The sequence below is a fragment of the Natator depressus genome, chromosome 3 (genome assembly GCF_965152275.1).
Source record: "Natator depressus isolate rNatDep1 chromosome 3, rNatDep2.hap1, whole genome shotgun sequence".
Taxonomy (NCBI): domain Eukaryota; kingdom Metazoa; phylum Chordata; order Testudines; family Cheloniidae; genus Natator; species Natator depressus.
In genome coordinates, this window is record NC_134236.1 from 177,994,062 (window position 1) to 178,018,741 (window position 24,680).

At 48.1% G+C, this 24,680-nt stretch overlaps 1 long non-coding RNA gene across 1 annotated transcript in view; it reads left to right on the forward strand.

Moving 5' to 3' along the window:
• LOC141985372 (uncharacterized) overlaps nucleotides 1-24,680 on the forward strand; it is an 85,978-nt gene that overhangs the window by 43,616 nt on the left and 17,682 nt on the right. The window contains exons 4-13 of the long non-coding RNA XR_012638920.1: nucleotides 11,536-11,675; nucleotides 12,657-12,804; nucleotides 14,024-14,131; nucleotides 16,129-16,240; nucleotides 20,495-20,659; nucleotides 21,316-21,867; nucleotides 22,279-22,379; nucleotides 23,178-23,257; nucleotides 23,666-23,771; nucleotides 23,981-24,064. This is a non-coding gene — a long non-coding RNA (uncharacterized LOC141985372). The remainder of the gene's footprint in view (nucleotides 1-11,535; nucleotides 11,676-12,656; nucleotides 12,805-14,023; nucleotides 14,132-16,128; nucleotides 16,241-20,494; nucleotides 20,660-21,315; nucleotides 21,868-22,278; nucleotides 22,380-23,177; nucleotides 23,258-23,665; nucleotides 23,772-23,980; nucleotides 24,065-24,680) is intronic.

Sequence of the window (24,680 nt, forward strand, 5' to 3'; positions counted from 1 at the left end):
TTTTACTGTTCCCTTACAAAATTCCCCTGTTTCAACCAGGTGACCATGAATGATATCACTCTCCTGAGGCTGATTTAATTGGGGATTGGTCCTGCTTTGAGCAGGGGTTGGACTAGATAACCTCCTGAGGTCCCTTCCAACCCTGATATTCTATGATTCTATGATTCTATGAGGCTGACACAGAAAGATAAAGACTGAATGTTGCATGAATGCGACGAAAACCCAGGACCATTCTCTGCCATGCTTTGTGCTGCAATGATTCCAGACTACTTGCTACTGGCTTGGCGTGGTAAAGTGTCCTACCGTGAAGGACGAAATAAGGCAGCCCTCCCCAGAAGCCTTCTGCAAAGGCTTTCAGAGTACCTCCAGGAGAGCTTAATGGAGATGGGGGATTGGCCCTGCTTTGAGCAGGGGGTTGGACTAGATGACCTCCTGAGGGCCCTTCCAACCCTGATATTCTATGATTCCATGTAGCTTTTTCAGATGCCTGTCTTATAAAACACCTACAGTTGAGTGCAGTGAGGCACTACCAGCAATAGGGCTGCTATGTGATCAGGACAGAATAGAGAATTTTGAACATAGAGTGGAATATCATACGACGAACGAATAAAGATTTAACTTCAACTTCTTTATCCTCACTAGTGGTTCGACCCAATCTTTGTGCTATGTTTCCTGGGATGAAAGAAGTAGGAATTAATTTCTTGCTACTCCCAGTCACAACAGCTACAGATGAGCATTCTTTTTCCTCATTGAGTAGAATTTTGTTTTCTGAAAGAAGTCACCTTCTCCTCATCATGAGCATATCGTGAAGCACTGGAAGTAACGGACACACAAGAAGATGCCAAAGAGTGCAAAATTACAACAAGAAACCAAGAAGAGTGTTTCATAGTAAGCTTGAGTAGCCAACTTTAATTTTTGTGATGATTTTAAAACATGAGTTAAATCTAATAAAATGGTTGTGAAACATTTTTAAGTTTTTACTATGGTGCCATACAGCCCACTCCATCCCCAGACACATTAACAGACTTTTCCAGTAGCTGTACTGGCTGCGAATGCATCCCAATTCTTCAGGGCAAATCAAACATTAAACAAATTGCTTTTAACCCCTGTAGTGTAGTTACAAATGTGCACTCACCAGAGCTGCCTTCTCTGGCTTTAGGGTCAGGGATCTCGCCTTGGGAGGGTATTGGCTCCAGAGTGATGAAAAGGTCCTGGCTGCTGGGGAGAACGGATTCTCCACCTGCCTGCTGCGCATTCTCCTCCTCCTCCTCTTCCTCATCCACAAAATCCTCCTCCATGTTGTGTGAGACTCCCCCCCCTACAGGTGTCCACTGTCAGTGGTGCGGTAGTGGTAGGGTCCCTCCCTAGAATGGCATGCAGCTGATCATAGAAGCAGTATGTATGGGGCCCTGACCCAGAGCAACCTTTTTCTTCCTTTGTCTTGTAGTAGGCTTGCCTGAGCTCCTTAACTTTCACACAGCACTGCTGTGTGTCCCTGTTGTAGCCTCTCTCCACCATGCCCTGTGCGATTTTGGCATATATATTAGCATTTCTTCTTTTTGATCGGAGTTCTACCTGCACAGATTCTTCTCCCCATACAGCAAACAGATCCAGTGTCTCCCGTTCACTCCATGCTGGAGCTCATTTGCAATTCTGGGACTGCATGGTCACCCGTGCTGCTGAGCTCACTACGCTGACCAAACAGGAAATTAAATTCAAAAGTTCCCAGGGCTTTTCCTGTGTACCTGGCTAGTACATCGGAGTTGAAAATGCTGTCCAGAGCGGTCACATTGGAGCACTCTGGGATAGTTCCCGGAGGCCAATACTGTCAAATTGCACAATACTGCGTCTGCACTACCCCAAATTCGACCCAAGAAGGTCAATTTTAGCACTACTTCCCTCGCCGGGGCGGAGTACAGCAGTTGATTTTAAGAGCCCTTTAGGTCGACGGAACAGGGTTGGTTGTGTAGCTGCATTGCTTATAAAATCAACCTAACGCCGCTAAATTTGACCTAACCTCATAGTGTAGACCAGGGCTTAGTCAGTTCCCTCCTGCAGCCTCTAGCGTTTTAAATATATATTTATCCTAAATCCCTATCTTGTTGATTACAATGGGCTGTATGACTATTGCTAACCTCAAGGATTCAAAAATTATGAGATGTCATTTTGCATTCTTTAAATTTACCTCTTGGTTCATGAGCCTTTGATTTTCATGTTTTCAAGCTTTTCTCAGCAGCCAGGAGGGCTAGAAACTTACTTTTTTAATGAAAACTGAGATTTTATGTAATCCCATGACTCCAGAAGCTGGAGCTTTAAGAAAAACACCAAACATTGAGACCCCTTATAAAAGGGTGAGAGTTAGCACTGCTACTGTTGTCATTTGGTAAGGGCTTGTCTTCACTGCAGTATTAGCTTGAGTTATAACACCTCTTACGGTTGGCCTCAGTTGAGTGAGAGCAGTGTCATTGCAAAACAGCATGATTGGATTTGCAGCACACTATAGCTACATTCCCACTGCAGTCCTTGTTTGAGCATCCAGCACTCAAGCTTTAACAGATGTACCCCTGATGACCAGCTAGCTCAAGATTAAAGCACCACTTAACTTGAGTTTGGGTGTGTGTGAGAGAGAGAGCAAGAGAGAGAGAACAGGACTTGAATTAGAGACAAGACTCGAGCTATACCTCATGCTTACACTGCAGTGAAGACAGCCCTAAAATGGTGAAAGCAGTGTCCAAGTGGAAGAGAGCAGAAAATAGACAGTATAAAAGATGAATGTGGCAAAACTGGGGCAGAGCATGGGGGCAAGGAAATTATAGTGAGGGGAGACTGAGCTGCTACTTTATCATGATGGAGCCTGCTGTGAAAAAAAACTGAGAAGCCCTGAGCTTAAAAACAAGACAACTTGGCTGTCTTAACCATGTAGTCTAATAAAATGACAATTATACTTAATTTTGCACTGAAAAAGCTAAAGGCATTTTTGGCAAAAAATGAGAGACTGGCAGGGCTGGTGCTGATAAGGATCATACTTGGAACTTTTCTTCTTCAAAAAGTGCTTTACAACATTAACTAATTAATCAAAATAAAACATATGGCAGATTCTGCGCATAGCTACTAGTTGTTAGGCTTCTCTGGCTCTGGGATTGCCAGCCAAAATATATAATTATAATCACTAATGCTGCTTGTTTAGAAGCACATGCTTCAGTGGGAAGGCTAGCATAGTGGGGCTGGTTTGGCCTAAATTTGCCCCTCTGACAAATAGCAACAGCGTATGTTAATGAGTGCTGCTTAATCAAACAATAGCAACATTTCTCCTTAATGAAGATGCATTTGTTCCATGTTTAATCGGGCATTAAATAAGCGTGAAACTCTGAAGTCTGATCTTCTGATTTTATTTTCCACATGAACTGAATGCAAAGTTTAAAAATACTGAGTAGGCCTGCAAACCCCATCTCCCTCTCTCACTGTGACACAAAGGATACATACTGGAGTGTCCCAAATAGAAACAATATGGTTAATGCTGAGTGCCGATAGCGTTAAGAATACTATTTCACAAAGTCAAAGGCTTTGATTCTCCTTGGATGGTGGAGGGGATTCAGGGATTGGTTGCAGGCCTGTGATTCAGCATCACCTGTGCCCTGGGCAAGTTAGGACTAAACAAGGGGCTTTGCCTCACTGTACCTCTTTTCCCTCCCGTCCCATAAATGGTCTCTCTCCACCATACCCTCCTTCTTCTATTATGGTTATGGGTGAGATCATTGGCTTTCTGCTGCTGCAGAAGTCCCATGCCCAGAGGAATGCACCCATAGATATTTCTGGCTGCTTTAAGACCACTTGTGTGACATAAAGTGGCCTAAATAACCACAGAATCTGGCCCATTATCTTTAATCAATATTAGTAATGGATCAAGTCCTGAGGAAAACACTAATAATAAGATTGTATGGTGACTTTTCAAGCACCAGACACAGTGGGACAGGGTAGAAGCAAACCCATGTACTGGAGTTCTTCAGGACTCCTCAGGGTAGAGGCAACCAACGATGCCTATAGGACCAGTGGGGAGGCATATGGTGGCAACTGCTATACCTTTTTGAAACTGTGCAATACCCTTAGTCACCCCTGCCCAACTTAGGTCGGACAGCCGGTAGGGAATGGAAAGCTGGGCCATGCCCCTGCCTACTGCTTTCATGGAGCCCAGTACTTCTAGTTCTGCAGAGACTACCTCAACCCCTTGCAGGGGAAGCAGGTGAGAGGAAGAATAGTCATGTGGGCTAGGTACTCCTCTGGGGTGCAGAAGACCTGAGCTCAACTCCTGGCTCATCTACAGATTTTCTTGGTGCAATCTGGCAAGTTACTCAATAGCTCTGTGCCTCATTTCCCCAGCTGTAAATTGTGTTCAACAATACTACCTTTCTCTCATCCTTTGCCTGACATGTACATTTATTGTCTAACCTCTCTGGGGTGAGGCTGTCTCTTATTATGTCCACACAGGTGCCCTGATTTTAGTTGGGGCCCCCACTCTCAACTGGCACACTGCGAAGTGTGCAAGCATGCAATAGTGATTGCTCTATTTACTCACTCCTCACCTTCTGTGGTACACCCATGCAGTGCCAGCCATCCAGTGTTTTCCTCAGGAATTGAAATTAGGGGGGGTGTTGGAATGTTCATAGGGGGGTGAGGGCCAATGAGGGTTGAGACCGTGATTGTGAAGGTGGGCTGTATGGCACCATAGTAAAAACTTTAAAATGTTTCACGACCATTTTATTAGATTTAACTCCATGTTTTAAAATCATCACAAAAATTAAAGTTGGCTACTCAAGCTTACTATGAAGCACTCTTCTTGGTTTTTTGTTGTAATTTTGCACTCTTTGGCGTCTTCTTGTGTGTCCGTTACTTCCAGTGCTTCACGATACGCTCATGATGAGGAGAAGGCGACTTCTTTCAGAAAACAAAATTCTACTCAATGAGGAAAAAGAATGCTCAACTGTAGCTGTTGTGACTGGGAGTAGCAAGAAATTAAATCCTACTTCTTTCATCCCAGGAAACATAGCACAAAGATTGGGTCGAACCACTAGTGAGGATAAAGAAGTTGAAGTTAAATCTTCATTCGTTTGTCGAATGATATTCCACTCTGTGTTCAAAATTCTCTATTCTGTCCTGATCACATAGCAGCCCTATTGCTGGTAGTGCCTCACTGCACTCAACCGTAGGTGTTTTATAAGACAGGCATCTGAAAAAGCTACATGGAATCATAGAATCATAGAATATCAGGGTTGGAAGGGCCCTCAGGAGGTCATCTAGTCCAACCCCCTGCTCAAAGCAGGGCCGATCCCCAATTAAGTCATCCCAGCCAGGGCTTTGTCAAGCCTGACCTTAAAAACTTCTAAGGAAGGAGATTCCACCACCTCGCTAGGTAACGCATTCCAGTGTTTCACCACCCTCCTTGTGAAAAAGTTTTTCCTAATGTTGGGGACACTGGGCACTACACTAGGTAACTCGGGAGGGTGGAAGACCACGAGTGTCGATGAAGCCCTCCTGCTCTAGGCCCGGATAAACCAAGGTCCCTTTGCTTCTTGAACCCTCTGTGATCCTGCATAACACTGAGGAAGCTAGCACACAAACAGACAGGTTTGCACACGGCTCGCCAGCCAAGGCCAGCTTCGTCCTTGCAAACAGATAGATAAGGCAGAAATGTTTAGCAAAAACTAGTAACAAATAGGACCATATAAGGCAAGGCTCAGGCAATGCTACTGAGGAAAAACACAATTGGCTGCTTTAGCTGATGGTATTCTACGGGGCAACAGGTAATTGGTTGCATAAGCTTGTGTAGAGAAGTAGGAAAAGGTATAAAATGTATACTGGAATCTGCTGCACTGGGGCAGGATTTGAGACAGCTCAGTCTCCCTGCACCCTATTTGGAGCTCCAAATAAATCTCTCTGCTTCTCCATCCCGTTGTGTTTATTGGGTGACACACACTGGGCAACGAACCCCTGCTGTTGCTTGCCTCTGGCACTGAGTGCCAGCAACACTAATATCCAACCTAAATCTCCCGCACTGCAACTTGAGACCATTAATCCTTGTTCTGTCATCTGCTACCACTGAGAACAGTCTAGAGACATCTTCTTTGGAACCCCCGTTCAGGTAGTTGAAAGCAGCTATCAAATCCCCCCTCATTCTTTTCTTCTGAAGACTAAACATCCCCAGTTCCCTCAGCCTCTCCTCATAAGTCATGTGTTCCAGTCCCCTAATCATTTTTGTTGCCCTCCGCTGGACTCTTTCCAATTTTTCCACATCCTTCTTGTAGTGTGGGGCCCAAAACTGGACACAGTACTCCAGATGAGGCCTCACCAGTGTCGAATAGAGGGGAATGATCACGTCCCTCGATCTGCTGGCAATGCCCCTACTTATACAGCCCAAAATGCCATTGGCCTTCTTGGCAACAAGGGCACACTGTTGACTCAAATCCAGCTTCTCGTCCACTGTAACCCCTAAGTCCTTTTCTGCAGAACTACTGCCGAGCCATTCGGTTCCTAGTCTGTAGCGGTGCATTGGATTCTTCCGTCCTAAGTGCAGGACTCTGCACTTGTCCTTGTTGAACCTCATCAGATTTCTTTTGGCCCAATCCTCCAATTTGTCTAGGTCCCTCTGTATCCTATCCGTACCCTCCAGCGTATCTGCCTCTCCTCCCAGTTTAGTGTCATCTGCAAACTTGCTGAGGGTGCAATCCACACCATCCTCCAGATCATTTATGAAGATATTGAACAAAACCGGCCCCAGGACCGACCCTTGGGGCACTCCACTTGATACCGGCTGCCAACTAGACATGGAGCCATTGATCACTACCCGTTGAGCCTGACAATCTAGCCAGCTTTCTATCCACCTTATAGTCCATTCATCCAGCCCATACTTCTTTAACTTGCTGGCAAGTATACTGTAGGAGACAGTGTCAAAAGCTTTGCTAAAGTCAAGGAACAACACGTCCACTGCTTTCCCTTCATCCACAGAACCAGTTATCTCATCATAGAAGGCAATTAGATTAGTCGGGCATGACTTGCCCTTGGTGAATCCATGCTGACTGTTCCTGATCACTTTCTTCTCCTCTAAGTGCTTCAGAATTGATTCCTTGAGGACCTGCTCCATGATTTTTCCAGGGACTGAGGTCAGGCTGACTGGCCTGTAGTTCCCAGGATCCTCCTTCTTCCCTTTTTTAAAGATGGGCATGACATTAGCCTTTTTCCAGTTGTCCAGGACTTCCCCCGATCGCCATGAGTTTTCAAAGATAATGGCCAATGGCTCTGCAATCACATCCACCAACTCCTTTAGCACTCTTGGATGCAACGCATCCGGCCCCATGGACTTGTGCACGTCCAGCTTTTCTAAATAGTCCCGAACCACTTCTTTCTCCGCAGAGGGCTGGTCACCTCCTCCCCATGCTGTGCTGCCCAGTGCAGTAGTCTGGGAGCTGACCTTGTTCGTGAAGACAGAGGCAAAAAAAGCATTGAGTACATTAGCTTTTTCCACATCCTCTGTCACTAGGTTGCCTCCCTCCTTCATTAAGGGGCCCACACTTTCCTTGACTTTCTTCTTGTTGCTAACATACCTGAAGAAACCCTTCTTGTTACTCTTAACATCTCTTGCTAGCTGCAACTCTGGGTGTGATTTGGCCTTCCTGAGTTCACTCCTGCATGCCCGAGCAATATTTTTATACTCATCCCTGGTCATTTGTCCAATCTTCCACTTCTTGTAAGCTTCTTTTTTGTATTTAGGATCAGCAAGGATTTCACTGTTAAGCCAAGCTGGTCGCCTGCCATATTTATTATTCTTTCTACACATCAGGATGGTTTGTCCCTGTAACCTCAATAAGGATTCTTTAAAATACAGCCAGCTCTCCTGGACTTTGAGTAGAATCCAGAAATCGCTATTGTAGATTTGTAAGAATCAAGTCTTCTGTGTACTTTTCCAGCTGGCTTAACAAACACTTCTAGTCCTCTTCACTTAAGGAGTCAATATTAGTCAATTTCTGAACTGAAGTCTTTGCTTCTTCCAGTACATTTTCAGTGGATATCTCTGACTGATCCAAGGGCTAGCTTCTGTTCCTGGACAAAGATCTACTACTGTTGTAGCAGATGCCTGGATGACATTATTTAATGACCCAAGTGGTTTCAACCATAGACTTACAAGAGAGAAAACAGCGATAGTCTTCTCTGAACTTAGTAACAAAAGTAGTCCACCAGCCTCACTACTTAGATCTGTCCTATCTTGGTGGATACTTTCCAAAACCAGTAATAACGGTTGCAGTAATTTTAAGACAACAGCCAAGAATCGCTCAATCCCACTGTATCTTCTATTTGTTTCCAAGACATTCAGTCCTTTTGGACTCTTGCTGAAAAAAAAAAAGATTATAAAGAGCCATAAAATGTATGGCTTTTTAATGTTTTTTGAAGATGCTGCAGCTTGTACTAGCACCAGTTGAAGTAGATGGCCTCTGCAGTGTGTATAGGAGAGATTAGGGTTACACTTTTCTCTGAGCAAAGCTTGTACTCCACTACGTCTTCAAATGCACAAGCAGCCATCTGTTTGGGGTTCAGTTTACAAGCATGTAATTCTTCTAAGATGTTACAGATGTAGCTGATGTGTCTTCTATAACCTGAACATCTAGAATGCATTTACTGGCATACCACGGACATCAAGATAACATACTCAATGACTTGATGCCTATTTGCATTGGTGCATTCATCAGTCACGTATGCACATATTTTGAGTATGTTGAGAGAGTTCTTCCCTTTTTCTACTGCTGAGCCTTTCACTGTTGCACCATGCTTCTAGAGAGTCAGCTGAGTTTTTTCAGAAAGATAGCGAGCATTTGTCAGTCGTGTTCGAAACCAGTGTCCAACTTCAGGATTAACAAGTGACAATGCACTTAACATTGGCCTCCAGTTTGTAGCGTGTGGTATCTCTTGATTAAATGGAAGGTATGAGGCAACAGCCATGTTGTTTCACATAAACTGAGTTGTGTCTCCAGCATTCTTAACAGCCTCATTAAGTTCTTCTAAAATTTGCTTTGACAGTGACTGGCTTATAAGGCTTTCTGTAAGTTGGTGCAGTCCAGAAGCATGGTGTTTTGCAGCCTTTTCATATAGGTTGTCAGTATTGGCTTAGCTGATCAGTCTGGCAAACCAAGTTCCTCCACTTTTACTATACAAAGCCATGCTATGCCCACATCTTGAATACTGCATGCAGTTCTGGTCACCCCATCTCAAAAAAGATATATTGGAATTGGAAAAGGTCCAGAGAAGGGCAGCAAAAATGATTAGGGGTATGGAACAGATTCCATATGAGGAGAGATTAAAAAGACTGGGACTTCTCAGCTTGGAAAAGAGACGACTAAGAGGGGATATGATAGAGGCTTATAAAATCTTGGCTGGTGTGGAGAAAATGACTAAGGAAAGTGTTATTTACCCCTTCACTTAACACAAGAACCAGGGATCACCCAATGAAATTAATAGGCAGCAAGCGTAAAACAAACAAAAGGAAGTATTTCTTCACACAATGCACAGTCACCCTGTAGAACTTTTTGCCAGGGATATTGTGAAGGCCAAAATTATACCAGGGTTCAAAAAAGAACTAGATAAGTTCATGGAGGTTAGGTCCATCAATGGCTATTGGCCAGAATGGGCAGGGATGCAACATCATGCTCGGAGTGTCCCTTGCCCTGTTTGCCAGAAGCTGGGAGTGGATGACAGGGGATGGTTAACTCCATAATTCCCTGTTCTGTTCATTCCCTCTGAAGCACCTGGAAAAGTCACTGTCGGAAGACAGCATACTGGGATAGATTTGGACCATTGGTCTGACCCAATATGGCCGTTGTTACGTAAAAAATAATTACAATAATTATAATATATAATATAATATAATTATAATAATAAAAAATTTAGTGTAGAAACTCCCCAAGATAAGGACCTCTTGATGATGTGAGATAATGACCTAGCGATGATGTGAGAAAATGACCTTGGCAAATAATGCATTTTAAAAATCTTGGCCTACTAGGAAACGTATATTTATATACATTTCCCAGTCACAAATCTAGCATTCTGGAGCAAAGTCACTAAAATATAGTCCAATGCTCTGGCCGCTGTTGTTTGTCATGCCACCGTTCACTCTACTGCTCCGTCCCCAATGTCCCTGCACCGTCACCTTCTGCTGCCACTTGCCATTGTGACCGCTGCAAGTCAGTCTCTTGAGGTACCACCCAGCTCTCAGTGATTTCAGTTGTCAGTTGGGGAACCTCGCTGCTAGTGCAGACTGGGCTGTCTTTTCCACAGAAATGCTATCCTGCAGCAGGTCTAAGCACTTAGATCTGATCATCAGTGATTTAAGCTCTAGCGGTCACTTAACAAACCAAAAGACTCTCTATGAAGCCTAATCCGCTCTCTCTCTAAACAGGAGAGAGAGGCAGGTCAAATAGTGCCTGTGAGTCTTAGGCAGAGCCCACACCACCAACCAAAACACCTGTGCCCCACCCTCTCTCTCTTCACTAGGATCTGGCATCCAAACCTCCTGCTTGAGGCGTGCAGCTCAGTTGAGGATGACCAGTGCTTAATTTGTAATGAAAGAAGTGCCGGGGCACAAGCAAGGTTGTTACTTTCCTAATGGATATGACAAGCCCAGAGGTCCCAGGCTATGTACTGCCAAGCCTAGAGGTGCCGGGGCTCAGCCCTGGCAAGTCCTAGCACAAAGTAAGCACTGAGGGAGACCCCCTCATTCAGTCAGGCTAAGCACAGTTCTGCTGCCCTTTACTCGTACAATACGGATAACACCATTTCATGACCCCCACATTTAATACTTAAGTGATTTGTAACCCAGCACCAGCCAAAATTGATCACCGGGGCAGCACAGCTCTGTCTGCTGGATACCTAGGCAGAGTAGGTGTGTTCATGTAAACGCAGTCTGGTCCTGAAGCCTTTCCACCCACCACTGGCTCATCACTAGCTGTCAGAGGAGAGCTCATTCAGACCTTGCTTACAACTCCTAATTTGAAATTATTAGGTAGGCCAATATAGCCAAAATGAATGTGCCGACATTGTCATAAATAACGGCTGTATGAGGAAGCTAGTCTTTGTTCATACTTTTCAAACCCATTATGCTTTCTCAGGTACAAGTATTTTCTCATATACTGTGTATGCTTTTAAAGTGTGTATTACTGTTTCAATTTAAATTCAAATTTCCAACCAATGACTAAATTGGCAACTCCTCATGTAACTGGGGGGTGGGGGGTGTTGATGAAACTCGGGGCGAGGGGGTCAAGGGAAATCCCTGGGAGCGCCTCGGATGGCCATATCCCAGTGGCCCCTTCCAGAAGGAAGGGAAGACCTGAGACTGGCTCTCCCTGTGGGGAACTAAACCCCTCTATTTACTTGTGAACTCAGCTAAGGGCTGCAGCCTGCTGAACACCCGGTGAAGGACGAGAGCTTCTTTTACCCAGTTTGGGGATGATTCACTTGTATTAACTCTTCTTTTGTTCTGTTCATTTCCAACCCCAGAAGAGTGGACTATCCAGGCCCAGCTGGAGGTCTGAGCCTCTTAGGAGTGGAAGTGGAGTGGGGAAAAATACCTGGCCATCCCTGCAGAGGAGGGGGAGCACTGGGCCCTGCCCCACAGACAATGTGGGGAAGGAACTCTGGTGAGACAGGAATAATTTAAAACAATAACTAGAGTACTGTATAAAAACTAAGTATTTTTATTTACAGCACAGTAGCACATCGGGGTGAGAGCCCTGTAGGGTTGCCAGGCATCTGGTTTTTGACAAGAATGATAGGTCGAAAAGGGACCCTGGTGGCTCTGGTTAGCACCGCTGACTGGGACACTAAAAGTCTCATTGGCCACAGCAGCCAGCTCCACACAGCTCCTGGAAGAGGCCAGCGTGTCCCTCCAGCTACCTAGGTGCAGCCAGGGGGGCTCCGTGCGCTGCCCCTGCCCGTAGCACAGGCACCGTCCCGAGCGCCGGCTGCCCAGCTCCCATTGACCGGGAACCACAGCCAATGGGAGCTGTGGGGGCAGTGCCTGCAGACAGGGGAAGCATGCAGGGCCCGTTGGCCACCTCTCCGCCTAGAAGCCAGAGGGACATGCCAGCCCCTTCTGGGGGCTGCCTGAGGTAAGCTTCACCCATAGCCCGCACCCCAACCCGCACCCAAATCCCTGCCCCAGCCAGGTGAAAATGAGTGAGGGTGGGAGAGAGCGAGCAATAGAGGGAGGGGGGATGGAGTGAGTAGGGGTGGGGCCTCGGAGAAGGGGCGGGGCAGAGGTGTTTGGTTTTGTGCAATCAGAAAGTTGGCAACCCTAGAGCCTTGTTATGATATGAAGTGTACAAACATGTAGTGATTAGACCATCCTTGTCCCAGAGATTTTACAAGCCAACTGTGTGAGAAGACACAACAGAGGTATAAAATAGGCAAAGGGGAAGATGAAGTAACAATAAAATTATCCTATTTTGCATAAAAAGCAGTAATCTTAGCTCACAACCTGCCTGACCATTATGAAAAAGACTAGGTCACATAGAACAAAGAACATTTTAGAAGTTTACATATATAGTGAAAAGAAATAAAGTGAAATAAACTGTACAACTTAAGAACTGAGTTTTGCCACCTTTCTGTATGCCAAATAGAACCTTATCCCCCACCGAGTCCCACTGAAATCAGATGGAGTACCTGCAGAGTAAAATGCTAGCCAACCTGAGCAAGGTTGACAGAATCTGACTCAATGTAAAAAGTTCTACAGAAGAGAGAGCTTCCCAATCCATATTTCCTCCAGAGGTAAGAAGCAGGATTGAAGACAAAATGGAGGGGTTTTTAGGGCTTTTTATATCCTCTGCCATGTGGAAGGACCCCTTTGTTCTTACTGTGGAAAATCACAGCAGCAAGGCGGAGTTTGGAGTCACATAGGCAAGTCACCTATGTGACTCAGTTCTTTACAGGTAGAGCAGCCATTGCTCACATGCTACCTTGAACGTTCCCAGGAAGGCTTCTCATATGTGAATTGAAGTCTCCAAAGGTCCATTCTCAGTTAAGTGTTTCTTGATTGGCCGCTTAATCTGAAAATTGCTTTCTCAAGAAGCTGACCAAATGCTTCACTAATGCTACTTAGAATCAAACACACTGAGATACAAGTACATAGCCAATACTCATAACTTCAAATACAAAAATGATACACATATACAGACAGCAAATTTATAACCAGCAAATTACAACCTTTTCACAGACACCTCACTTGACCTCCTTTGTACAAGATTTGGTGCAACAATAGGGCCTTGGTAACAACAATGCTCTATACAGTCATAGTTCATGTCAATAACATCACAACCCCCCACTTGTAACACTGACAGACCCCGGTTGTCAGCGGGCAGGATCGAACTTGGGACCTCTGGAGCTCAGTGCATGAGCCTTTACAGCATGAGTTAAAAACCAACTGGCTATTAGCTAAGGCTATAGAGCAGATTCATTTAACTCACTCTCTGAGTGGTCTCAGTGCCACTAGATGGGACAGAACACCACACCCTGGTGCAACAGGAGCAGGTCCTCCTTTTCCTCAGGGAGAGGGACCTTCAGGCAGTTGCTGAGAGAGAGATCCTGCCTTCCTTCAGGGCCTGCAAGGTAGAGGTCCTTCCTCTTGCCTGGTCTGCCCACAAGTCCTCGTCCAGTCTGTGCACCCCCTGCAGGTGTGATGGAGCTAGGCTGGCTGAGGCCAGAGCAGCTCCTTAACCCCTTGTTCCCCAAAGTGGGGTTTGAATTCCCCATCACAAGTCCAAACAGAGGGGAAAAAACCTTGAAGATACAGCTTTCCATACTGTTAATGGCTAACAGGCCCAGCAGGCCTGAGGGTGTATTTTTCCAAGGAGAACTATTTGTTATCTTGAGTACGCTGATCTAATCCTGCGGGTGCATATTTTGGGTAGCAAATTACTATCTCATCCAGCAGTGACAATGTGAATTTTGAATCCTGTTTTATCCTGCCTTCTCTTTAACTCCTTGGAAGGTGACTTTAGATGATACATCGTGCAGCAGGCATTCTTTTAGCCTGTGTCATCTGGACCTTTCTGTTGCTGGATTCGGGAGAAGGGTTGGTGAATCCACTCTGCTGACCGTAAGTATGTTACTTTGCGTCCTGATTCCCTTCTATTCCCGGAAAGTGATGTCTGGAAGTTTTTCATGGAGCATGAAACAAAGTCAGAGTCAGTATCGGTAAATGTCCCCAAAACACGACTTTAGCCTACCCTGCATCAGCCAGATCTAGCCTCTTAATTTCTTTGGCATTGATTGAAAGTAAAATCAGTGTTACTCACACACCTGCATAGGGTGTGCGTGTGTGTGAATCCTCCAAGGGAAGAAGTGAGATGGAGTGTACATGAGAATTTATGAGTGATATCGAAGCATTCCACAATGTTGGAAGTCATGGCCTTATGGACAGACAGAAAGCAAAGTGGGGGATTCTTTCTCCCTCCCCCAATGGCAATACAATGAACATACCCTCTATTTCATTCCATTGGAAGACACTTCCATACCTGCAGGGTCTAGCCTGCTGCCTGGGACTGCGGGTGCTACAAGTGGCCAGCAGTGGGCCAGAAGGAGGAGGACCATGCAGGAGCTTTTGGAGATAGGGGCAAGGAGAAACAAGGAGCATCTTGCTTTCAAAAGAACCAAGGAGGATTCTGCCCAGAAGCCCAGCTCCCATACCTAGCAGCTTGGCTGTTCCCTACCCTGCTGTGCACCAGGCCAGTGGCAGAGAGCTGCTCTGGGCAAGGACTGCAGAGCCAGCTGTCATCCTGGCAGGTGTAGCCCCAGATTCCATAACCCAGACCCATGGTCTCCCTCCGCTGGCAGGCTCTAAAGGTCTGCCCAGAGAACATGGATGATGAGCTCTCGATCCTGCTTACAGTACCCCCCAGCACAGACAAACTCCAGCACATTTTGGAGGTGAGCAGGATGGGAAGGGGTAGCAGGGGTTTTACCTTTGCCCTGGTGACTCCTACAAAGAAGAGACTGGAAAATCCATGTTTCTACTGGATCCTTCCGAGTATGCATTTGTGATATAAACTCACTGGTTGATCTTGGGGTTAACTCATTCCCCCTTCCAGCATTAGTCTTCTCCACTATCAAATCTACCCTGGGGAAGAGGGACATAAGCCCCAACAATCACCTTCACCTGTGGGTGTCTGGCCTTGGGAACCTAAACCAACTGGACTATCTGCCCCATCACCTAAACTACCCTGTCTTTCCCCCCTAGGGCCTTGTCCTAAGTGCTCACCCTAGCCCCTTCCTGGCTTGTCCCTGACCTTTCAAGGACTCTCCAAGCCCCTCCTATACCCTTGGGGTCTCTCTCCTGGCTGAGCACAGGCTGCCCTTCTATCTCTCAGCAGGCCTGGGTCCTAGTCACATGCTGCTGCTTGTCACCTGACCCCCACACTTATTCCTTTCACCCTAAAGAGCTGCATAACCTTGGCTAGGTGCAGTTGCGCTCCAATCCCTTTCCTGGCCATCTCATCCTGGGAGAGGTTGAAACTGGAAACCTGTGGGCTAACAGTAACTGTTTGCTCTCAAGGGTGCTGAAGACACAATGGAAGAGGAAATCCTTTGGCCTGGGTTTAAATTTATTCCAACTGAAAGTGAATGAGAGAAAATAGGTCCAGAGTTATCTTCCTAGCAGCAGAAAATATATAAATTGCTAGATGTTAAGGTCAGAAAGGACCATTATGTGTATCTAGTCACACCTCCTCTATAACTCAGGCCCTAGAATGTCACCAAGTGGTTCCTTCAGCCAACCATAACATGGGACTGAGCTGGAGCATGTCTTTTGGAATGACATCCACATGCATTAGAGCCAGCTGGCGAACAGAAAATCTTTCTTCTGCAGTGACGTGGGGCTAAGTGACAAGGAGGAAAAGATGTGGAGGCTGTGACTAAAGTTAGAGCAGCAAGGCCAGGATAACTGGGGCTAGGTCTCAGGACTGGCTATCAGAAGACCTGCCATTTTCTATTCCTGGCTTTGAGACCATGAGCAAGTCTCTTCAACGCTAGGTGCCTCGGTTTCCCCAGCTATCAAATAGAGCTAATAAGGTTTTGTTTGTTCTCCCCATTTTACAGGGTGAGAAATGGAGACAGTTGGGTCCTGTCGACACTGCAGGTCTCTTGTGCATTTCTAAGCTGCTGACCCCCACATGTTGTTCAGAGTCTATGGATAACACAGCTCCTAAAGGTGTGTTTGTTCTGTGCTTATCCCCTATGTACCAGCAGGGCTGGGCGGCCTTTTCTCACTGTGCTGTGGGGAGCAGGTCCTGGGTATTAAGGGTCTGAAGAAGCTCTCATGGACTAATTCTTTAAAATAATTTTTATCTATGAATTGGGAGAAAACATACAATCCCTGCTGATAAGATTGGTGGGTGACAAAATACTGGCAGAGTGGTAATTACTGATGAGGAGAGGGCAGTGATACAGAGCCATCTGGCTCATTCGGCAAGCTGGGCCCATTTGATCAGAGCCAAATGCAAGGTCCTACACCTAGCAACAAGGCATGCCGGCCATAGCTCCAGAATGGGGAAGTGTATCCAGGAAAGCAGTGACTCTGAAAAGGATTTAGGGGCCATAGTGGAGAAGCCACTCAACACGAGCTTCCAGTGTGATGCTGTGGTGACCAGGGCTAAAGCCATCCTTAGACGTAGGAGCAGAGCCGTGAGGAGGCTAGGGAGGTGACACAGCATCAGTGAGACTGCTATAGGAATACTGCCTCCAGTTTTGGTGTCCTCATTTGAAAAAGATGTTGAGAAATTGGAGCTGGGGCAGCAAAGAGCCACCAAATGTTCTGAGGGCTGGAGAAAAATGCCTTCTAGGGAGTGATTGAAAGAGCTCAACCTGTTTAGCTGATGAAAAGTAGATTGAAAGGTGACTTCACTGAAGTGTTGAAATGCCTTAATGGAGAGAAAATACTGGGGATTAAAGGGCTCTTTAATCTATCAGAGAAATGCATAACAAGACCCAATGGAAGGTGAAAAGAGACAAATTCATATTAGAAATAAGGCACAAATATTCAACAGCGAGGATGATTCACCACAGGAACAAGCTACCAAGGAAAGTGGTGGATTCTCCATCTCTTGATGTCATTTAATGAAGACTAGCTGCCTTTCTGGAATGTGTTTGCCAAATGGTAGCGACTGTGGTATACAGGAGGCCTATGGTATGCAGGGGGTCAGATTAGATGCTCTAATGGTCTCTTCTGGCCATCAAGTTGACTCCTTTCTGAAAAACTGAGTGTAGCATTGGGAGTAGCCTCTGATGTTTTGCTGTCGAGCCGGCTTGCTTCCTAGAATGAACACTCATTGAGTGGTGTGATCCACAGGGAGTAGCTCAAACCTCCAAAGTGTCTGGCCAGTGGCAGGACATTAGCACTGCAGGGGAGGGGTGGGTAGGCTGACCAGATAGCAAGTGTGAAAAACGGGACAGGGAGTGGGGGGTAATAAGAGCTTATATAAGAAAAAGCTCCAGATAGCAGGACTGTCCCTATAACATTGGGACATCTGGTCACCCTAGGGGGTGGGTGTGGCAGTGACATCACAAAGGCCTTTTGCAGGACCTCAGCCTATTGGACAAAGGTAGTGGGGAGGTGGTGACCTCACAGAGAGATGCTGCCATCAGCCAGGCAGGACAGGGGCACAGGGTCAGGGAAACCTCGCAGACCCCTGTAGCTTTGCTTCAGCAAGTCTCCCTCTCGAGGTCTCTCTTTGAAGACTGAGAGAGTATCAGGGTTTACGTACATGAGCGCGAGGAGGAACCTCTTTCAAGTTTTCTCCTTTCCTTTTCCTGATTTTACTAGAAAACAGACGTCTCTGTTTAGAAGGTAAGAGCCTCCGAGCGGTTTCAAAACTGTTCAGTCTGATCCATCTGGTGTCAGCTGATTTCTAGGCCTGGAAAACACTAGCTTTAGGTGGCAGAATTTTATTCCCCACCTAAGATTTTGTCCCTTAGAATCACTGGGGACATTGGGATTTGTCCTTTTTATTTTTTTACGATTTCCTCCCTCCCTCCCTCCTTTCTCTTCTTCTCTTACTTCTTTTGTCCTTTCTCCTGTTCCCCAGCCACCACTAGGAGTGTGTGTGTGGGAGTGTGGGTGTCGTTGGGGGTGCTCTGCAGCTCCCATTGTGGGAGGTTCACCCAAAAATGTGGGGCTGAAATAGTGCTCGGCCAGTGATCCCCACCGGTGACCTGGGCCATCCTTTGGGCTTTCTGGTGAGAACCCTCAGCCTCCCGCCCCCTCAGTCTCTACCCTGATTGTCTGAGCAGGGGGTTATTGACAGGGAGGAGACTCGGGTCCTTGTTATTCTCTTTTAAGACCAAGTAAATAAGTCATAACCAGTCATATGTTTGATGAATTTGCTGATATCTCTGAGCAGTTCATGAGTCTCTCTAACATTCCAGTTCTCCTAAAACACTTGCTGAATAATTACTATGAACTGTTGTTGGTCTGGAGCTCATTTGAGAGCACTTTATTCAGGTCATTCAATGTATGAAATTCAAGATCTGATGGTTAGTTTGAAAGTCAGGGCTCTTGGGTCCTATTCCCAACTCTGCCACTGACTGGCTGTGTGACCTCAGACAAGTCAATTCTCCTTTCTCAGCCTTAGCTTCTCCCCCTTTCAAGTAGGGATAACAATCCACTTCTACCTACCTCACAGTGGGTGGAGGATGGGGATCCATTGGAGAGTGTCACTAGGAGCAGTGTAGAATATGAGGTGTCCTATCATGTTTTCTTAGATCAGATTATGACATAATAGAATAGCTGAATTATTCTACTTGTATTTGATTATTTTGAAATTGTTAAGAGCAGCAACTACTGAGCTCAGACTGAAGCATCTTATCTAAGTGTCTCCTCTTTGTGTGCGACGAGACAATTTAACACACTGTGTGACAAACAGGAGATGCTTTTGTTTTGCAACAAAATATTCTTGCAAAGAATTTTCATCCCACTTGTCATGATTTCAAGAAACCAGCGGGTTTTGTCTGAATGGGATTTTCTGACCGAAATGGTTTCAATGAAATTTCCCCACCATCTCGATTCCTGGGCTCTCTCCCTGCCTCTGGGGGGTTTGTTGTCTGTTAGAACAGGAGTCAAGATTGGTGGCTTCTCTTTCTGGCTCTGCCACCACTTTGCTGTGTAGGCCGTTAGGTAGGTCACTTCCCTTCTCTGTACCTCAGGCTCCCCGTCTGTCCAATGGGAACAGGGACAATTAGCGTGGGCAGTCGTGAGCCTGAGTGAGATAAGGGGCTTAGTTAAAGCCCTTTGTGAAGGAGAAAGGGGAGGTTCATGGTGTTGAGCACCAAGGAATTCTAAACTTTGCTAAAATGTCTAGGCTGCAGAAACAAGAAATGGTCGGGGCCAAAATTTAACCACTGTCTTTTTTTAAAGCCCATTCAGGGATGTGAGTCCCACTCTTTTAGGTACCTGGGGTTCTTTGCCAGCAGGAGAGAAGAGGTTCCTGCCTCCATTTTTGTGGCCTTAACAAACCAGGTGCTGTGCCCCAGTTCTCGTCTGAAATCCCCAAAAAAGAACATCTTCCCATCCATTAACAAGACAGTAGCAATCTTTAAAAGGGGAACAAAGAGAACCCTGGGAATTACAGACTAGCTAGCCTCACTTCCATACCTGGAAAGACATTGGAACACATTATTAAACAATCAGTTTGTCAGCACCTACAGGATCATTTGGTTCTTAGGACTAGTGAGCATGGATTTGTCAAGAACAAATCATTCCAAACCAATCCTATTTCCTTCTTTGACAGGGTTACAGGCCTAGTGGAGGTGGGTAAACAGTAGATGTGATCTATCTTGGTGTTAATAAGGCTTTTGACACAGTCCCATAGGACATTCTCACAAGCTAACTAGGGAAATGTGGTCTAGATGCAATTAGTATAATGTGGGTGCACAGCTGGATGAAAGCCCATACTCCAAGAGCCCTTCTCCATGTTTGGCTGTCCAACTGAGAGGGTCCAGCAGGGATCAGTCCGGGGTGCGATACTATTCAATATTTTCATTAATGATTTGGAAAATGGAGTGGAGAGTATGGTTCTAAACTGTGCAGATGACACATAGCACTTTGGAGCACAGGACTGGAATTCAAAAAGCCCTTAACAAATTGGAGAATTGGTCTTCTTGAGCCAAACTCCATGGCTGGGCCCCTCTCTATAGACTGGGCTGAAGTGAAACCCCAGAGCCAAACACTCCAACTCTTGGGCAGTGCACTCCAACCTGTAATGGTCAGATGCTGCTTAGCACTGTCAGAGCAGCTTTTGCTGTGGGATTCTCCCAGCACTTTCCAATACTGGGAAAGTATGAAATCCCCATTTCACTGCTGGGGACAGAGCCATAGAGCGGGGAACAACTTGCCCAAAGTCCCACAGGTCAATAGGAAAACCAGCAATTGAACACAGGAGTCCTGACTCTCAATCCCCTCTTTTCACAGCCAGTCAATCGCCCAGTGTCATCAGCCTGCCTGTTGGCTGGGCAGGGTAACTCCTCAGGTCACCACCCTCTCCAGCCTGCCTTGGGCTTGGAGAGTGAGGAGGAGGGTGAGGGACAGCAGATGACCCTGAACATCTGCCATCCATCGCTCCATCACCTAGAGCAAGTGAGTGGCATTAGGGTTCCTCTGTGGCATCCTCTGTCTGTCTGGGGAGAGGCAGAAAGGGGGTGAGAGAGTGTCTCCCAAAGAAGATTGGATTTGCAAACCACCCCCAGCAGCCCCTCGCTCTCAGACCGGGGAGGGGCTTCACCAGAGCCTTCTCCAGTGTGTCTGGAAAGGTCCCAGCAATGGGGCTCCCAGCCCTTCCCTTGTGGGAGACTGTTTCCCAGGCTGAGAGTCTCTGAACTGGGCCAGACCCTGTGAGCTGCTGAGCATGGAAATCAATGGGAAACAAGGGGACCCTGGACTTGCTATGCCTAGGGACTTTGATGTGGGGAATGGTTTCCCAGGAGAAGTTCGGACTCCTGGGTTCTGTTCCTTCTTTAGCCTGGGGGGGCGGAGTGTGGCCTGGGATGGTGGGATGGAGCTGCTTGTCCAAAGTGACCAATGGTCTTTGTGACTGACCCCAGTGCCTCCCCGGGTATTGCAGCACCAGGAAAGACGAGGGGGAACGTTGGGAGCAGATCATGCAATGAACTCCTTCCAATGTGTGGAGATTGCACTCCCTGCACCCCTGTGGGGGGTGGCGGAGCTGCTCTGCCTGGGGCAGGGATGTGGAGGGATGAAAAAGGCTGGTAAATGAGAGGCTGCCTTGACCCTAGATTCCCGCCTGCTCCCCGCTCGGTTCCAGGATGACCAGGCTCCTGAGGATGTTCAGGAAGAAGGCTCTGCAGGTGGCCCCAGAGCCTGAGGGAAGCAGCTGCCATCTTCCCCAGGAGCAGAGCAGAGTGGCCCCTCTGTCCCTGCTTGCGGGGAAGGCGCTCTCAGCTGGACCAGGAGGTGGAAGTGCCCAGCCTTCTGGTGGAGGAAACCCGCTCCCGGCACAGGTGCCAAGGTGGGAGAGGCACTGGCCAGGCTGAAATGGAGCTGGCCCAGGATGCGGCTGGGCAGGCTGGACCCAGCCCAGGACAGGTGCTGGGCTGGGTGGCTCTGGGGCTTGTTGTGTGGGAAGCACCGGCCCCAGGAGCCCAGCCCTGATTCCCAGCAGGAGGCATCGCCCTGCCCAGTCACTGAAGACCTTCCAGCCTCCCCAGGGCAGGAGGTGGAGGATCCCTGTCCCAGCACCAGCAGCTTGGCCTGCTCCCCATGAGACAGGAGCAGCGCCTGGGACTCGGGCTGCAGCGAGGCCGATGGGCACCGCTGCTTTTTTCCAGGTGAGGAGCCAGGCTGGGCTCAGGGAGGGTTGAGGAGGGGGCTGTGAACACCCTGAGCTCAGGTCCTCGACCAGTGCTACGGGGGGGCGGGTCCCCAGCCCACGTGTCTGGCCTGAGCCATGTGAACCTATGACACTAGATCCTGCCACTTTGGTCCTTGGTGCTCCAGTTGGGGGCAGGGTGTGGAGGGCAGGCACTTCTCAGGGAGTCCAGGACAGTGTGTTGGGGGGTTTCTTTGCTATGGGCTCCTGAAGGAGTTGGGGGATGAAGGCCTCACTGAGAGGGGGGGAGTGTGGGGCCCGATCTGCCCTGGGTCCCAGAGGTGGGAAGGGGGCACTTTGCCCCATCATGCCCCTGTCTTTCCCCCGAGTGGCAGCAGGCATCATCCTGTCTCCTTCTCCCCCGGCGCAGGGACTCCCAGGGACTCAGAGGAGGAGGAGGAACAGGTGGACGTGGCCACAGAGGAGGCTGCTCTCAAGAACATCCAAAAGCAGCTCCAGGGCTGAGAAAAGGTACAAATGTTCCCCAGCTGTGCTTGAACCGAGATTGTCCTGCCCCTTCCCAGCACCCTGACCCCCTGCAGAGGGTCTTGTCTCTGATGATCCACCAGCCGTAATGGGGACCTTTCTCCTCCATGATCTGGGACCCCGGTTGGGGGTGTTTGTCACACACCAGCCAGGATCTCTTCCCCCCACAGGCACTGTCCCAGTTCCAGACCCTGCTCATGTAGGAATCGTGGGTGATTTGGACAATGGGCGGGTCCCCACTATCCCCCATTCAGGCCTGAGTCTTGCAGTTGGTGTGGGTGGGGTAGGGAGGTCCCTGGCTAACTGGCTCTCTCTCCTCTAACCCCACTCCTGGTGGGTGCAGGATGAGGCCCAGCAGTTCATGTTCCTGCACGCCATCCACCCCGCGTGTCTTGCTGCACAGCAGAGAGGGCAGGACACATTGGAGCCACACTGCTGCAAGGCGGCTGTCCTGGAGAGGATTGTAGTGAGCGAGACATGGCGCCAAGCAGCTGGAGGGAAGACAGAGACATGAGAGGGGCCGGGGACTCCCCGGGCCAATGGATGGGGGATGGCTGGTGCTGGAGGGGCAGCTGAGGGCAGGGATTGCTGGGGCTGAAGATTGGGGAGAAGAGACAAAAGAAATTCTGAGATTGGTCACTACTGGGCAGGAATCGGAGGAGCAGGAGGCAGGTGGGGGGATCCTGCTGGCTGTGTGGGGCACTGGATGTGTAATCTCCTCACTGAGAAGTATCAGTGAGGCCAAAATCTCACACACTTCTTTCTCTCCTTTGGGTCTCACAGGAGCTCATTGAGGAGCTGCCTGATAACTCTCCACCCGGCGCCGTCCTCCCTAACTCCCTGATTGTTGTGGGCAGCCTCAGGTACCGAGATCCTCCCGCCCAGTTCCCCTAACCCCAGTTCTGCTCAGGCCCAGGGCTGGGAGTCACTGCCCCTCCCACTCCCAGGTCACCTCCCAAGGGTGGCTTCTCTGGCAGAGGTGGTGGGAAGGTTCACTCTTTCCTGGCTGCGCTGTTCTTTTCACTCCAGTAACATTGCAATGGCTTTGGGGAGAGGCTCACTCCCAGGATCAGATACAGGAGGGGCAGCAGGCGCTATTCCTGCTCTGCCTCTGTCTGTCTGGGAAACCTTGGCCTTGTCATTCCCTGGCTCGGTGCCTCAATTTCCATTCTCGCCAGCCTGTGCCTATTTCCCTGCAGTTTCACATCCGTGTTGGTGCCAGTCCCACCCCCGCACTGCACAGTCTAATACCGGCTCCTCTCTCTTGCCAGCACCATGACACCTGGCCTGGAGCCAGAGCTGCAGACCCTCCTCCTTCGAGCTGCCCTGCATGCCGTCTTCACCCTGGGCACAGAGAAGGACACCACCCAAGTCCAGGTAGATCATGCTAAAGTCATGGATTGAAGAGCCAGCTGTCATCCTGCCATGAATCCTTGCTAATTGCCTGCAGTGAGATGTGAATGAGCGAGGCTAGAATATGTGTTTGGGGGTCTCACCAGTGCTTCCCAGAGACCCCTCTTCCCATCCTGTGGCAGGTGTAGCCCCAGTTTCCCTAACTCTGACCAGGGCTCTCCCTTGCTTCGCAGGATGTGCATAGGGTCTTGCCAGACCTCCTGGGGAACTTGCTGGCAGAGTGCCCAGACACCAACAGGCTCCACTACATCTTGGAGGTGAGCCCGGTGAGAGGGGTGGGGGCAATTTTACCTTAACTCTTAGATCCATTTTCCAGTCTGTCCTCCTAGCTGGACCCCCAGTGGGCCGTCCTTGGTCAGGGCAGTTAGTGCAATGCAGTGTCAGGCCCTTCCTCCCTGAAGGACAGAGGAAGGAGAATCATGGAATCACAGAATATCAGGGTTGGAAGGGACCTCAGGAGGTCATCTAGACCAACCCCCTGCTCAAAGCAGGACCAATCCCCAATTAAATCATCCCAGCCAGGGCTTTGTCAAGCCTGACCTTAAAAACTTCTAAGGAAGGAGATTCTACCACCTCCCTAGGTAATGCATTCCAGTGTTTCACCACCCTCCTAGTGAAAAAGTTTTTCCTAATATCCAACCTAAATCTCTCCCACTGCAACTTCAGACCATTACTCCTTGTTCTGTCATCTGCTACCACTAAGAACAGTCTAGAGCCATCCTCTTTGGAACCCCTTTTCAGGTAGTTGAAAGCAGCTATCAAATCCCCCCTCATTCTTCTCTTCCGTAGACTAAACATCCCCAGTTCCCTCAACCTCTCCTCATAACTCATGTGTTCCAGTCCCCTAATCATTTTTGTTGCCCTCCGCTGGAC